Below are 17,244 nucleotides of genomic sequence, written 5' to 3'. Positions count from 1 at the left end.
TTTGCACATTGCAAAATTAAAAGATGATACCATATTGCAAGCTAACTCATGGTTGTATAATGAGTTAATGAGTCTCAAAAAGAAAGTGGAAAATTTGCAGCAAAACTAGGACATGGACCCTAGCAAGCTCAATCAAGTGGAAATCTAGGTGGGGAACATACCAGACAAACTTAAAGACTATGAACAAAACCTATAGCTGCTTATCAAGGAAAGTGGTAATAAAATGGAACAGGTTACATCCAGTACCTATGTAGCTGCTACAAGCCTTGGAAAGAGGACCAATGAAGAAATTATGTCACCAGGGGTCCGTGTAAGAGAATCAGGTAGAGTTCAAGGAAGAGAGCTGCGGAGACTGCTGGTGGTTCGATTGTTGATTCCATTCAAGATGCTGTAGAGATTGATAAAGAAGTGGTCAAAATGATCAAAGAACTACAATAGCAAGTTTTCCTGGTCTTTGGTTTTTGGTTTTTTTCTAGTCCTGATCTTAGTTACTAGTCCTAGTATATGGTTACTGTTTATGGTTGTTATATCTAGTTTTTTATCTATTGTTTAAACTAGGTTCCAGGTCCTTGTAAAACTTGGGTTTTCTTTTTGGATATTTTCTATGGTTTCAAGTCCCTATAAAACCTGATTTTGATACTTTTTAAATAGTAGGTTTCAGGTCCTTGTAAAACTTAGTTGTACTTCATGTTATATCTTTTCTATTTTTCTTAAAAGGTTCCAGGGCCCCTTCAAAATTTGTTTTTACCATAATCTAAAACCTAGAGACCAGACAAAAGATAGTGATGAGGTAGACACCTTAAAGAACAAAAATGAGATTTTGAAATTTGAGTTGAAGATTGTTGAACTTAAGCTAAGTCTAAAGAAGGATGATAGCAAGATTGAATTAGATCTGAAATCTGGTAATGCAGATCTAAGATCCCATCTAAGGATGATGGGTCTTCCCTCTTGACTCAAAAATACACCTATTGATACATTGGATGCATCACATTCTATTGTAAATTATTTTTGAAACTCTAGGAAAAAAAGTATAGAATGTTTTGATACCTTTTGTTTGACAATTGAAAAGCTTCCTTTACCTCCTTGGTCCACACAAATCTACACTTATGTCCTCCCTTACCAATCTCCAAGATTAGGGAACAAATATGAGTGAAATCCTTGATGAACTTCCTATAGAAAGTAGTTGTTACTCCTAAAATGAATTAAGTGTTGTCATTAGTCAAAAAGATAAGTCATGATGAAGTGAAGAATCATGTCAGTGAACCTTATTACCAAAAAGAGATAGACACTAAACAAGAATACACCTACCAAATAAATAAGGTTACTGAGCAAAAATATTTCTAGGCTTATAATGTTGTAGAATAATTACTGATCATATCATACTATCAAGAAAGTATATTATGAAAGGGACAACATTTCAACTGAGCAGATCAACAAGTGTTACCGAGTCACACAAGATGAACATAAATTTTTATAAATTCACAAAATACTATGTGATTGAGTCCTACTAAGTAAGGAAATAGTTTTAAAAGGTCTAGAACAAGGTTAGGTGATATGTATTGGGATTGATACATGATTTTATGGATCCCAAGAAAAATTATAAACCAATGAAAATAAATCAATGTTTATTGGTAAGTGAGAATGAACGTAGATCATAAATCTAATTATTTGAGCATTCTAGAAAGATCCAAATCTAATTAGGTCAAGTATAGAATATCTATATAAGGATAGATTGTGAAAGAGATCATGATGTAAGTGAGGTTATAAGGAATGAACGAAGAGAATAGATAAGGTAGATAGTGCTATTGAGCAGAGAAGGAAAGTAATATTGGTGAAATCAGATTGAGTAAGATAATGAGACAACACAAATAATAAAGGATTTAACACAACATTCAGGCATATGCATTATTTTTTGGAAATATGGTTAGATACATGTCTTGATGATTTTCATTTATGGAAACATACATTCATCATTTTATTTATGCATTTAGACTTAGAAAATTGTCTAAATGTTAGACAATACAACAACACAGAGAAAAGATGTTTAGAGTATGGATGAATCGTTGAGAGTTAGCTTATGTGTAGTTGAGGAAACCTTCATGACAGTATCATGATGAAATGTGCCAGTGAGGAGATGTGTACAAATAGTACAACATGAGTTATGATTAAAATACTAGTACATGTATTTAACAGTGCAGAACATAGTATAGCTAAGAATTGGATTGTACAGTCTTTGAAATTATTTTGGTAATGAAATAATTACTAAGTTATAATGAACCAACTATGTGGATATTATTCCATAAGATATTTTATATTATTTCAAGTGTGTGAACACATGAAGCTTGACTAAGTAGAGTTTTGTAATTATGCAAGGTATAAGTAAAGATCTTATCTTGCACAAATAAGTGTGTTATCTATGATAGATGAGAAAGAGTTATTTGATGTGAACTAGTGTACAAAGAGCTTGAAAGATTTGTGAGCCTTATATGATGTGAATTCTAATTTATGATTTGAATAGGTGCAAGTTACAATAGTAAGCAAGTATTGTACGTATATCTATTCTTGTGAAGAACTGAATTGTATAATTGCATTTTAGGGTAGTGGGCTCTTCTTGCATACATTGTATTTGTTCCACCAACTCCTAACAAGGTTAAAGAAAATCCTAACAGGCTTGAGTCTTCTAACAAATCTTAGTCTCCTAATAGGGACTCAAGACACTATGTGTACTTCATAGACTCCTAACAAGGTCAATATCCTTAACAGGATCCTATTGTTTAGTGAATCATGTAGTGGATATCATCCCCACTAGGGTTTTCCCTTGGCCAGGGTTTCCCTAGTTAAAAAACAATGGTGTTATAAGTTATCTATGTGCATGGTTATATTTATTGTTCAGCATTGTTAGTTTACTTTCATATGCAAGTTATAAAGTAATTAACAATATTCAGTTGTGGACAAAAGTTTGTAGAATACGGTTTCATCCCCCCCCCACCCCCCCCCTGTCATGCCCAAACTTCAGGGCAAAAACACACACAATTTTTTTAAAAAAAAATTATTCCTTAAAGGGTTTTATGATGAAAAGATTGAGATAACACTTTAAGTACTGGTTCTCTACATTACGTCTTAAGATTATAAAAATGAGGACGGTTGCATCGTTAAGGTTTTGAAACTTCCGTTATTATAATGATATGCAAGATTTACATAATTAACAATGTAAATGAAAGGAAAATTAATTAAATAAATTCCCCATTTAAACTTATTTCAAAAAGGCAATCGACCCTTCTATACTTTATTTAATTAGGACTGACTAAAATGATTATAACCATTAAAATAAAACACTATTAACTATACTTAGATTAAATTAACATCAATGATAAAACTAACTAATTACATTAAATTTAACTAATTCAAAGTAATAACAATTTTAAAATTTACACTATTAACAAAAGACAAAAAAAAATAATCTAACATCTAACTAATATAAAATCAAAAAAAAAACTTTATAACTAAATTAATTAGCAATAAACAAACCAAAATAAATAACATATATCTAAACTAACATACTAACTAATGCTAAATCTAAAACTTACTTAAAATAAATTAATAACAAACTTAATTAAAACTACCTATAACCCCTATCCTAACCCTACCCCCCCCTACACCCTGTAGGCCTGCGCATGCGCTGCCCAAGACCTGCGCATGGCAGACCGGGCCCTGTCCTTGCGTGGGCAGCACGTGACGCTGGCCTGGTCAAAATAAGGCGCATACCAAGGAGAGGGCAGGGGACAATTTGATAAATTTTATTTAAACAAAAACAAACTTTAATGCCTTCACACAAGCAAGCACCCAGTTGGAGAGGAGATGGGACAAGGGTGTCGGTGATGTCATCAATCATGATGACAGCTGACTTTGCAACAATGACCTTTATTTAAGCAAGTTTAAGTGACGTTTTCCCAGGGAGATGGGTAAGAATTGATATCATAAAGTCTTGTTGGTGAGTTAGGATATTTAGTTATACTTTAAGTTTTATTTCTTTAGAAGATAGTAATTATTTTATTTATTATTGTTTTATTTGAAAGGAAATTTTGAATTAAAGGATCACTCAGAGAATATTCTCTGTTGCTCCAAATTCATTAAGTCTTTTCTTCCATACATTTTCCAGTGAGCAAATTTGCTCTTGGAAGTGTCTATTCTCTTTTGAAACAAATTATTTTGAACCAAGATGCATATGTTTGAGATCAAAATTTTATTATTAAACTAGGTCTCAAAGTGATCCATAGTTTCATTAATCTATTAAACTATAATGTTAATGCAAGAGTATGCATGAGGAAATCTCTTAGCCTTTAAATTTGAATTGCATGTTCCATGCATAAATATCTAGTGCATACCATGAGTTCTAAATTTCCTTCAATTTGAATACAAAGATTACAAATTCTTAATTCCATTGATTCCATATGAGAAGGGAGAATTTGATGCAAAGTAAGATATCATATGCATGATTTACAAAGGTGGTGAATAATTCTATTACAACTTGCGTGAATCCATTTGTGAATTTTGACAAAAATTGATATATACCGAGGAAACCACATTGTTGAATTTGTGTTGATTACATCATAATTCTTATACAGCAATCTATAAGACTTTATCATATCCAATGCTATTTCTTTCATTACCACAATTGAAATTTGAATGATCATAAATCAAGAACATTTATCTATCAATTATTCCTTCACAATATAAGCCAAATTATGAAATCACAAAGAGCATTGCAAGGAACTTCCATAATCCTTTTTTTTAAATTTATTTATTATGCAGCCTGGTTCAAGACTCCATCGGGAAAGAACCAGTAAGAAAACCTGATTTCGTTGCCAATCATTCACAATATAAATATACATATAATTACATCAAATTCACAATACAATGATGATTTATTCAAGCTTCTACACAATACTTTATCTCTTCAACTTCAATTCTTCATGGAACCACAAGGGGAAACAAGGCTGACCCAAGGCAATTCAACACAATCACAAAGACACAATTCAACATACACCCATCCGGTTTAACACACTAGATCCATCCATAGGACCTTATTTGCGGGGGGGGGGGGGGGGGGGAGGTGGATTTTCCCAATGGGAGATGTCAATTACCATACCTTAATATAACCCTTTCGGGATTAAAACTTAGGAACTTTCTTTGTTCCTCAAATGCCCTTTCGGGGCCAATTCAAAAAGGATATTCTTTCCCTTCCATGCTCAAGATTTCACAATATCAACGAGGTATGTGGTGACCGGTAGGGGCCCATACACCCTACCCTTTTTTCCCTCCTCTCACCATGAAAGGAGACTCTGCACCATTGAGGTCCAACTAAAGCCCTACCCCCACATGGCCACTTCTTCCCTATCCAAGGGTGAGTAATGCCAAAACAACCCCATGAAAAGGAAAACTCAAAATTGCAAACATAATCAAGAAAGGAAAACAACCAAAATGACATGGTTTTCAAATTTTCCCACATACCCACAACCATACAACAGTGAAACAACAAAAAGGTAACATGAACATGAAACCAAACATAAAAACTGAATAAAGGAGATGAGAATTTCCTACCTTCACAAAGAGGTAATGGCAATGAACAAGTTTGAGTAGAGTATCCCTTTCCTTCCTTCAAGCTTCAAGAAATCTTCTCTAAATGTAGAGATTGGGTAACAACCAACTAGTCCAAGGAAGGCCTCTAAATAAGCCTCCAACTCAACCACCCAAAAGCAGCAATAACTATTTCCACCCACTAGCAACTCTAGAAACTCCTAACTCAACCTACACTATGGTTAAACCCTAAGTGGAGATGAGGTGAGGTAACTCAAGATAGCCATGGTCAATTTTCGCACAAAGGAAAAAAGGGACTTTTTGAGTGTCCTCAAAAGTCCAAAAAAGGGGCTTAGGGGTTGGAAAAGACCCCTAACCCATACCCATACCCTTTGGTTAGAATAATAACATGTTTACAAGCCTAAGGAAAGGAGTTAGAGTCAAATAAAATTTAGGAATAAAATAGGTCCAACTCACTACTCTAACTTGCAAATAAGCACTAATCTGGATTAAGGGATGACTAGCCTTGATTAAGAACCTAATCGAAAAACTGACACTAACTTAAACCAACTTGGTCCAAAGGTTAAACAATTAACCCTAAACAGCACACCAAAGCACACAAACATTTTACGAGTGTCAAGCGACACTGAAAGAACATAATTACGAACATTAACATTCACTGAACAAAGAAGATGCATACATACATCTCACAATACAATACGTGAATTACGAACAACAAAGTTTTCAAATTTAGCACATGGAGATCAGTTCTGTTCTTCCGTAGGGTTTCTCGGCTAAATATCTGCACACTCATTTCACACATCAGTAGTCCCGTAAAATCACATGTACATAATGTATACGTATTCAAAAATTCACATAAATTAAAACATACATCAATAAGGGTTTCCTTATCCTACTTAATTCTTAATCATTTAAAATCTCTTAAATCAAAGTCTCGATCCTACATTTACTGATTTCATCAACATACATATACATGAAACATTAAATGACAATCATCAAATATATCGGAAAATAACATCACACAACATGAAATAATAAAAATATGTTCTAAGCATCAGATAATGTCTCAACATCTCAAGTCGTGAATATCAAAAAATAATAGTAATGCATCGCTATGCTACGATGGGTCGGGGCGAGGCCTCACACCCCCCAAAGCCCCCCATCAGTATTTCTATTTCTAACAATTGGTATCAGAGTCTAGTTACTTTGAAGAAGTTTAACAACTTAATTAAGATCCCTAAAGGAATGGAACAATTGAAGAAAAACCTAGAAGAAGCTCTTGAGTGGATTGACCTTCTTACTGAAGAAAGAGATGCCCTAAAAGATAGATATGAGATGTGAAAGTGTTCATTGGTAAATTGAAAGACAAGACAGATTATTTGTAATCTCAGAAGGAATCAACTGTACAAATTAGTGATAATGATCTTGAAACATGAACTGAAAATAATTGAACTTGAGTCTTAAGAAAAATGTTGGCAAGAATGAACCAAAACTAAAGGCTGAGAATGCAAATCTTATATCCCAATTAAGTCAAATTACATATTAACTAGATACTATCAAGATTGAGCATGTTGAATTAGAAAAGTACAACATTATTATGAAAGGAGAATTGACACAAGCTATAAGCAATAGTTAGAGAAACTTTATTCCAATAGTGAAAAGATAGATCAACAAATATTTCATTAGAGACCTTCTTATGACAAGACAAGACTTGGATATATAATTGGAGAGAAATCAGCCAATAAAGGTGAAATTAGAAGAGAACTAGGTGCATTTATTGAATCCCTTAAGGAATCTAATCTGAGTAAGGTAGAATCAAGCACATCTACTGAAGTATCTAAGGAAGTAGAATTAATTGATTTGTCAGCTAAATTTTATGAGCTTAATAAAGTAGAACAAGTTGATAAAATTAAGCAAGATGAACCACCCAAGGAAGTAAGATGTGAGTTTAGAGGTAGATTCTTCATGTGTAATGAGGTTGGACACATGGAAAGAGATTATGGACATAAGGCAGTAGAATGTAAAAAACCTAAGTTTGATGGTAATAATGAAAATAGTAGAATGTCTAGGAATACTAACCCTGCAAATAATGAAAGTGGAAGACCATAGAATAGATCTAATGATGGAGAGAAATCTAATGAAGAGAAGAACCAATTCATGTGTTACAAGTGTAACAATCTTGGACACATTGCAAGGAATTGCAGAGCACCTGAGAATCAGAATGGAACTAATCAGAGAAGAAATGCACATGTATGTCAATTATGTAATAACTTTGGATAGAGTCGATACAACAAGATATTATAGAATGGATAGAAGAAACTTTAATAGGAATCTAAATAACATAAGGAACACCAATAGAAATGAAAGAAGGAATGATAATGGTAGTGACAACAGTTAGAATGAGGCAATTAAAGAACATGTTGATGAATTCAAGGAAGCATTTGTGATAGCTAAAGATCCAAAAAGCTCTTATATAGTTTTGGAGGAATAGTTTTTTTATGCACCTAATTAGACATTGAAGTCATAGATTGTTCGTGACTCATCCTACCTAAATTAAGCATTTTTAGTTGTGGCATTGCATCAATTGGCTAGAACTAATGTTTGAGAGAGAGTTGGATGTTGTGCAGTTAATAGGAGATTAAGGACATAGAGAGAAGGTTATGGTCAAGTGTGCAAGTCTTGATATGATCATAGTGAGCAAGAATTGAGAAATCAATTTTACTGGTAAATAGAAATAATATTTGAATATGTAGTAGATACACATTTAATGCATAGTGTGATTTGGAATGATTTAAGGATCCCAAGAAAGATTGTATGTACCATTTGTTCATGTGAAGTGTCTTGAGGAAATTGAAGAGCCATTTGACATCAAATTGAAGTCTGAAGTAAAGATTGTAAAGTGAAAAGTTGCAGAAACCCTAAATCACATTTTTAAGGCATTTTATGAAGTTTGAATCCAGCATTTCAATGCTTATAGTCATAATTTCAGTGGGTAGTCAGAATGTATATGATGTCAGTGATAGACCATGATATGAGTTTAAGAAACATCTATTTGTTTCATTATTGGATGATCCGTTGCGTGTATTTTTGCAAGTTCTAGAAAATGTGTTACATGTTGAGGATATAAGAAGCTATAGTCACTATAAAAGAGAGAGTATAGGTGATGATCAAATTCATCAAGACCTAAGAACCATGTGTAATAATGACTTATCCTTGAAGTCTAAGTATGCACACCTAGAAGGTTTGAATTTGGTAAGGTATATATTTTATACGAAGTTTGACAATCACGATTGGACTTGAATCATTTTGAGTAGGGTACATGATGATATGTTGTGGCTAGGTGATGTGCAGATTATTATTAACAATGACCTTATTCATAAGGTCATAGGATTAAGTAATGAAGGTTGTAATCTTGTTAATGAGAAGAATGTTAGGAAGATATTTGAGACAAACTTGAACACAAGGTTTGACAGAAGGTGTAACGCCCCGCCAAGGGATCCAAAAGAATTAACCTAAAGTTTCACTAAGTTTGCTAAACATTTTTTTTTTTTAAAGTAAGGATGTATAACATACACATCAAACGCATAGTAGCGGAAGCAATACCATGTAATCATCGACAAACATACATTGCAAGTTACATTTCTTAAAGATCCCAAGACGTTGAGTCACGTTTAAATTTAATTAATTCTAAGTCTAACAACTATCACATACATATGAAAGAATAATCAGAAAGTCCCATGTCCATAATATACATTTGTTTCGAATGCCTCTCGGAAAATTAAATTCAGAATGCCCAATCATCCACTGTACAAGTCACAGGGTATGAAAGGCTTAAAAGAATATACATATGTAAAGATCAAGATACAACATCCTCAAATCCATGATACAAAGTACAGTAAAAATATATGAAATTATTCACCATACATGATACATCCATACATCCATAATGATAAAACATCTATCATAAAATCTAACCAGCCATCATAATAATCCAAGAACATAGTGAAGGTAAATGCCAATCACGAAAACTCCAGCCACGGTGACCATGGAACGGATCTCAATGGTAAGAGTAAAAGCACTACCAGCCGACCGCATGGAACCTAAATGGTCCACTCCCACCGCGCTAAGGAGATAGTCTCAAGTCTCAAATAGGATAACGAAACCTATAATCATAAATACTCTCTAAGTCTAGGAAATCCTATAAGTATGCTAACTCAAGGGTTCCTAAAGAGATCGACATCTAAATCCCAGAGGTACCACAAGACACATAGGAAACCTAATATGCAAGCGGGAAAGTGTCATCGCAAAAGTCACGTAGAAGTTACCTGAGCAATCCCTTAGGAATCTCGGGTCCCTACTGATCCTGCGACCACTAGTATCCTCTCGTACTGACGAGGCCTACTATGGAATGCAAGGTCGTAACCAAGCATCCTCTCTACCCCATCCTAGCCTGTACTAGCACTCAAGGCATGGGAGAGAACATACGATTATCTTGTTAGGTTCATTTTCTCTCATTTAGTGTAAATGTTTTCACTTATTAAAAACGACTTACAATGGGTTTCTCAAGGCAGCCTCTTAGGGCTTCGACCCCCATTGCAAGCCACTTCCTGACTCTACAGATAGATAACCTACCCTAGGCTCATGAAATCATAAATCAAAGAATCATAATAAAACCACCTCAGTCCTATACAAGCAACTGAAAAACATCATAAAAGATAAGCCACAAAATTACATCAATTCTTCATGAGCAACAGATAAGCATCAAATAACAATCATATGATCACGACAATTCTCTATTAGCAACTGAAGGTATCAATGATAGATCACAAAATCCAATGGTTCTCCAATAAGCAACCAGAAAGTATCCCAATAGTAAATTACAATACTGATCGAAGACTCCAAAATGGTCATCAAATATAACTGATCGAGACTTGAAAATGGTTAAGTCAAGTATCTCAAATACGTACATCTCAGCTTCACACAAGGAAACTGGAAAGCAATAACAAACAGTAAATACAATCATGTCATAGAGCACTTCATCACATTACCATGGTCAGGTTAAGAAAGATCGAAACCAAATCATCATGACATCACATTCACAACCCCGAGCCTCTGGTAACAACCTAAATTGGTCAATGCTAAACCAACCCCATAACATTCAAAGCACAAAGAAAACATCAAAGTCTCAGAGATTGGATTTGAAAGTATATTATTGAGTTAAGGTAAGGTTTATGTTTCAGTTTCCAGTGTTTATATTCAAGTAAAAAGTTTTATAGTTCAATTTGATTGATAATATACTATTGCGTTAATGTGAGGTTTCCATTTCCAGTTTAACATAAGTTTTAAATAGATAGAACCCATAGTTCACCTTTACAAATTATCCCATTCCTAACTCCAAATGAAACACCTAATTACCCTTAATTGATTTTAAGTCAAAGTCCTAAAACAATCTAAGGTAATAATTAAATTATTAATAATCCTTGTTGATTATAATAATCTACGCTTCCATTAAAATCGGTATTATAATATTAAATTTGCTTAAACAAATTTTCAATTTAATTAATCCTAATTAAGTCAAACCTAAATAAGATTAATTAATGATACATAAAGAATCATATGACGTTTATTAATAATTTGTTTATTTATAAAATTATTAATAAACAATAAAATTTCAATATAATTTAAAGTTTAATAAATTTTAAATTAACTAACAATAATATTTAATAAAATAATTACAAAAAATGATTTTAAAAAAAGAAATCGTAATATGAAATTACGGTGTTTTTAAAGGCCCGCCGGCCTGCCGTTCACCTGCTGCGGCAGCGTGGGGAAAGGTGTGGGGCGTGGGAAGTGGTGGCCCCACCCCACCCCAAATATATTATATATTTTTTTTAAATTTTTTTTTTAATATTTAAAACAAATCTCCAATTTCGATTTTAATAAAAGTATAAAATAAATCAATTTTATTTTAAAATAGATTTATTTAATTTTATTAAAACAATAAATATATATATATATATAATAAATAATGTTTATTTTAAATTTAGTTTTATTTAATTTTCATTAAGACAATATCCTCCAAAGAAAATATATATATAATATATATATATTTTTAAAAATTAGAACTTTCAATTTTACATTCAAAACCCTTACCTAATCAAATCTTAATTTCTAAATCAAGAAAAAAAGGGTTCTAATAATTCATCCAGTCTCCATGGATACAAAAATTATTGACGAACAATTAATAAATTCACAAAATTGAAAGCTTAAAACTTTCATCACAGAGAATTCGGATTTACAAACCCTAGACACGAAGAAGACAGGAAAGGATAATTTTGTATTTAATCGATAATCAACAACACAAGACCCTACCTGATCCTGATGCTATTATGAAATCCCCAGGAACTGTAAGAGAATTCGCTCCTCTCAATAACCTTCTTCCCAAAATCTTTCTTTGGTATTCGCCTTCTGAAAATCGCTTCCAAAAGATGTCTCCCCAAAAATTTCTGTCCAACTTCGTATATCTCCAAAAATGAACCCCCAAAGTTGTGATAAGCAATTTCTCCTCAAATCGGGGCACTAATTGTGCATTTACTCGAGAAGACTCTTCGCACAACTCAGTTAACTCCAAATTAACCTTTTATTATCTTTTCTTTTATTTTGCATTCAACTTTCATGCACATTAAGTTGAATTATTAAATAACTTTATTTAATATTCCACTTGATTTCTATTTTTAATTAATTTATTACTTTAATCTTATGTGCACTTTTAAGAAATTAAAATAACATTATTAATTTCTATAATTTAATCTTTTAATTTAATTCTCATATTTAAACTCATGCTTAGATCATGCGATCTAGAATTCTTAATAATTTAATATCTTTCAACTTTTAATTTATTTTAGAACTTAATTGATAACATATTTAATTAATTTAAATAACAATAATACTTAGCATTTATTTAAAAATGAACTCCAAATATATTATTATTAAATTAAATAAATATTATCCTGTTCTAAATTTATCTTTGAACTTTAATCTCCAAATTTAATTCTTTTATTTAATTAATTTCTCAATTAATTAAATATAAAGATATCATAATAATTCTCTATTAAATTAAATCATTAATTAATCTTTTTAATTAGACTTAATTGATAGAAAATACACCAAGGACTCATAAAGCAACATACGAAAACCCATCATACAAAAACACATACCAAATCAAACAAAAGGGTTATAATCACGAAATTACATCATTTGATGCATTCGGAGGGTACTTAACTCAGATACTTGTCCTATTTATCAATTAGGACAATTGGCTAAAGGGTTTAGGATTTGGACTTAAGAGTTTATCTCCCCTCTCTTACCATTGAGACAGTGCGATAGGGTACGCTCATCCTGACAATTCAGGGAAGTTGATACATGGTACCTGCAACCTGCATAAAATCCACACATGTACAAACACAATATTCTAAGCTAAATAGACAATGGTAGGAAGTGGTGCATTGTGTAGATCCCGACTAGCAGGTGACTACGACTCCCTTCCTTAACCATATCAGAAACACCATAAATAAATAAAACAACACGCACACCATACACATGCAGTATGGGGTAAGTATCCATAAGAAGCACATGGAATAATAAACCATCTAACTAATCATCATCGATAACTGAAACCATTGAATAATCATCATACATGCATGAAATATAGAGTACCAAGTAATCTCATCATATAATAAACTAAGTGTAAACATCATCTGATAATCTCTAAAATAATAATACTAATCATCAAACATAAATTGGCCTAAAAGAGTTTGGCAATGATAATAGAAATGCGACTTAGGGGCGGGCACTACAGAAGGAACATGAAGGTAGACTCCATTCAAGAAAAATGAATAAGATTACTAAGCCAGATATTAGGGTACAAGTTAAACTATGGATCAAGGGTTAACTTAGTACCAGCTAGATTTCTAAATGTAGCTTATGTAGTGGCTATGTAAGGAAGAAAATTAATTTTTGTGAAATTATTAGATTGCAACTATTGGATAACATTGCAAAGATTAAGAAAACTAAGAGCATAGTTTTTAGATTTGAGTCTCTATTGACTCATATATTCTTCTATGCTACAAGGAAGTTTCTTGGATTAATAAGTTAGGATAGTAGTGAGTGCACAATGAAGATGGTGACTTAATGCTATAGATCTAAGCCAAAAAAATGTCAAAGATGATGGTATTGATCGGATGATGAAGAACTTTAGACTGATATGAAATAGAGGTATAGGTTACCTCCCTCAATGGTAGAGAAGTACAAAGAAGAGATATGTTTCATGGTGGAAATAGATAACGCCCGCATGAAAGTAGTGATACCAAGAGTCAAAATTATAGAGCCTATGGGATATAAGATGAGCAATGAGCTTGTAGAAGGGTATGCAAAGATCATACTCTAGTAAAGAAAGGACTCAGAATGCCCTAGATGGGGTACTTATGAAGAAAATATGAGAATAGTTCATTCAAAACTATACAACAAGGAAAGTAAGAAAAAGATAGAGAGAGATACATTCCATTCTTAAGGAATTTGGCATGACTAGAAAAGAGTTTGATGAGATTAAAGGTATTCTGTTAGAGATGAAAGTCAATGGAAAAACTGAAGTGTTGGTAGCAACTCCCACTATTGTTGCAAGACCTTGAAAAGGTTTGATTGTAGCACAACCTTGTGTGCAAGCCCCTATTGTGCCTTATGTAGTAGTTGCACAAGTGCAACTAGTTAGAACAAGGGATGAATAGCCTAAGAGGTAGATAGAAGTGGAAGCACTTATTGCACAGAGAAAGTCTTAGAGATTAGTAAGGGTAAAGCAAGAACCTACACCATCAACCAAGAAAAGGGTCAAGCATACCATTAGTGGACCAGGAAAATGAAGAAAGACATTTCAAGTAAGTAGGTCAAAGAGTTCTAAGGATGAAGTTGAAGATAATCCCGTTGAATAAGATGTGCAGGAAGCTAGAACAACAACTAGAAAATGAGCTTGGAAACCCAAGGTAGAGAATCTAGACATGCAGATAATTAATGATGATAATTTTGTACAATTAAATAAGTATTATAGTATGTATAACAGTATGGATAGAACATAGTTAGAGAATTCTATTATAAGGAATATGATTTTGAGGAATGTTGGGCGCTCATTTTATACGAGGTCAATGGTAGGAATCCATTGCACAATTCCTCTCTTGAAAAGCTAATATTTGAGGATCAACTCCAAGGTTTAGTATTTGTCTTATGATGTACCAAAATCCACTCAGTTGAAGATAAATATGATTGTTCATGAGGAGAACTTTGTTGGTTCTTATTTAAACTTAGAATGAAGTAAATCTATTTTATGTCTCAAAATAACAGACTAAAGAACAATATTTTTGTATTTTTTGTTTTTTCCAACGAATGCAATTCTACCAATGCAACTAAAATGAGTTCCTATTCTAACAAGGGGTTAGCAAAGAAAATAACAAAACTGAAAGAAAATAACATGAAATTGAAATCCTAAATAGACTTAAGCTACAAAGAACAAGACGTTGCGAGTTAAACTTTCAAAAAAATTTGTAGGAAACCAATGAAAATAGGAGCAACGCTTCCTAGAATAAACTAATGCAATCATCAATGGAAAATTTCAATAACTGAATGATGTTTCACTCCTCATCAAATTGCAAGGCCATGTAAAGTGTGCTCATGCGAGACAAAGAGCTACGTAGGCACAATTTGTGATCTCTCCTCAAGCTAGATACATTAGAAGAATTCGTAAATTTGTAGCAAACACCAAAACTAAAAGGTCACACAACCAGAAACAATGCAATAAACCTTTGGCTCAATCATAATCTCATGAATAAAATCCACAAAAATATGACACATTTAGGAAAGAATGACTACACTCCTGTGTGCTAGAAAATGTGACCTGCAAGAAGCATGGGTTAACAAACAAACACTAGTTTGAAAGCTTTCAAGTGCATCAAAGATTCATCAAAATGAAAAGAAAAAATATCAACTAATGCTTGCTTGAGTTTTGCAACCCTAAGAAACCAACAAATCCAACCTTCCAGCCATTTCTACAGCTCAACAAAGGCACCCATAAGAGGCCTTGTTGGTGTGTTAAGATTGGGGGATGTTTGATGTGCTCTCCCAAACACAACAATAAATGAATCTCTTGAGTGAGTGAGTGCAAGTGTGTATGCAAGTAAGATATGAATCTAGACTAAATGAGGTGAAGAACACTTCAATAAATGGCTATGGAGAGAGCCATTCTTGAAGGCATTCAACAATGAAGATGATATGAAATGAAAGAACTAACTAGATATGCAAACTATGATAAAAATGCAAGCTAAAACTACCATGAAAGCTCAGATGAAAGCTCAAATCTCAAACCAACATGATAACAATGCAATAATAGGAGATGCCAATGCTTGAGACAAGCACTCTATTTATAGGCTTGAGGGAGGGCTTGGTGAGGTGGCATCCAAGTAAGTGCCACATAAGGTGACATGCAAGCCATGTAAATGGTCAAGAATTCAAACTTTTCTTACACATGTGTGAGCAAACTTGAGAAGAAGAGTGGGAGACAAGAGTGTGTAGGCATGCCATCTCACACATGTGTGAGCACACTCTTAGGCTAATGAGGGGGATTAGGGAGATGATTAGGAATGATTAAGTGGGATTAGGCGTAAGAAGATGAAAATGATGGGTGTAGACTAGGCTCTAGGTTAGGTTTAAGACTAAATTAAATGAAATTTAATTTAATCATGGGTTTAGAGGAATTAATGGGATGAGAGGATTTAAATAAATAAAAATTATTTATAAAGGGGGGAAAGATGGAGGATGATGTGTTAAATTAATTTAACACATTAAGGCTATAAGTATTTAAATAAAATTTAAATACTTAAGAGAATGAACTCATTTAATTAATTAGCTTAATTAAATAAGTAGAGGAATGTGAATAATATAATTAATTAATTAATAATTAATTAAAATTTCACAAAAAATATTAAAATTAATTAATATAGTGTTTAGGGATGATTTTAAGTGTCTACATTTTACCCCTCTTTGATGTGATGTCGAGACGACATCATATCAAAGAAAAGAAAATATAAGTTGCCCTAGAGAAGGATAGAAGTCCTAGGAGTTGTGTCAAAGTGACAATAGGGGAGGAGGGTGCCCCCTCGAGGAAATGGGGTGAAAATGAATATATTTTGCCCCATTTTCTCGAAAATAGACACAGGAAGGAAAAGGGAAAGAGAAAAGGCTTAAAAGATGACCTTGCATGACTTGTTGGTAAGCTTGACATGAAGCAGGGTGAAGTGGATAATGATTAATCTAAATGCAAATTAACTACATGAATGCATGAGATTCATTTGTGTTCATATGGAGAGCACACCTTATTTTGATATTGCAAGAGGAGTTATGCATCAAATGCTATAGTAGCATAGATGACAATATTCCTTTGTGTGGACTAGACTCTCAACACAATAGATATAGGTTTCAGAGTCATGATGGAACAAATGACATATACACACTAGAGAGGTCTGGGCACACCTAAAGTCTTGTTAGGGATCTTGGTGGAAAGTGTGCTAACCCGTTGCCCCTAGTGAGCAATGTAAAATCATAACT

The 17,244-nt window shown here is 33.0% G+C and overlaps 1 pseudogene; it reads left to right on the top strand.

The window, feature by feature from the left end:
* The first annotated feature begins 223 nt into the window (after window positions 1-223).
* LOC149574928 (DNA (cytosine-5)-methyltransferase DRM2 pseudogene) overlaps window positions 224-17,244 on the top strand; it is a 70,987-nt pseudogene continuing 53,966 nt past the window's right edge.

Source organism: Cupressus sempervirens, chromosome 2 (genome assembly GCF_028749045.1).
Source record: "Cupressus sempervirens isolate cs-2001-9-10 chromosome 2, ASM2874904v1, whole genome shotgun sequence".
In the NCBI taxonomy this organism is placed as follows: domain Eukaryota; kingdom Viridiplantae; phylum Streptophyta; class Pinopsida; order Cupressales; family Cupressaceae; genus Cupressus; species Cupressus sempervirens.
This window is presented reverse-complemented; position numbering and strand designations above follow the sequence as displayed.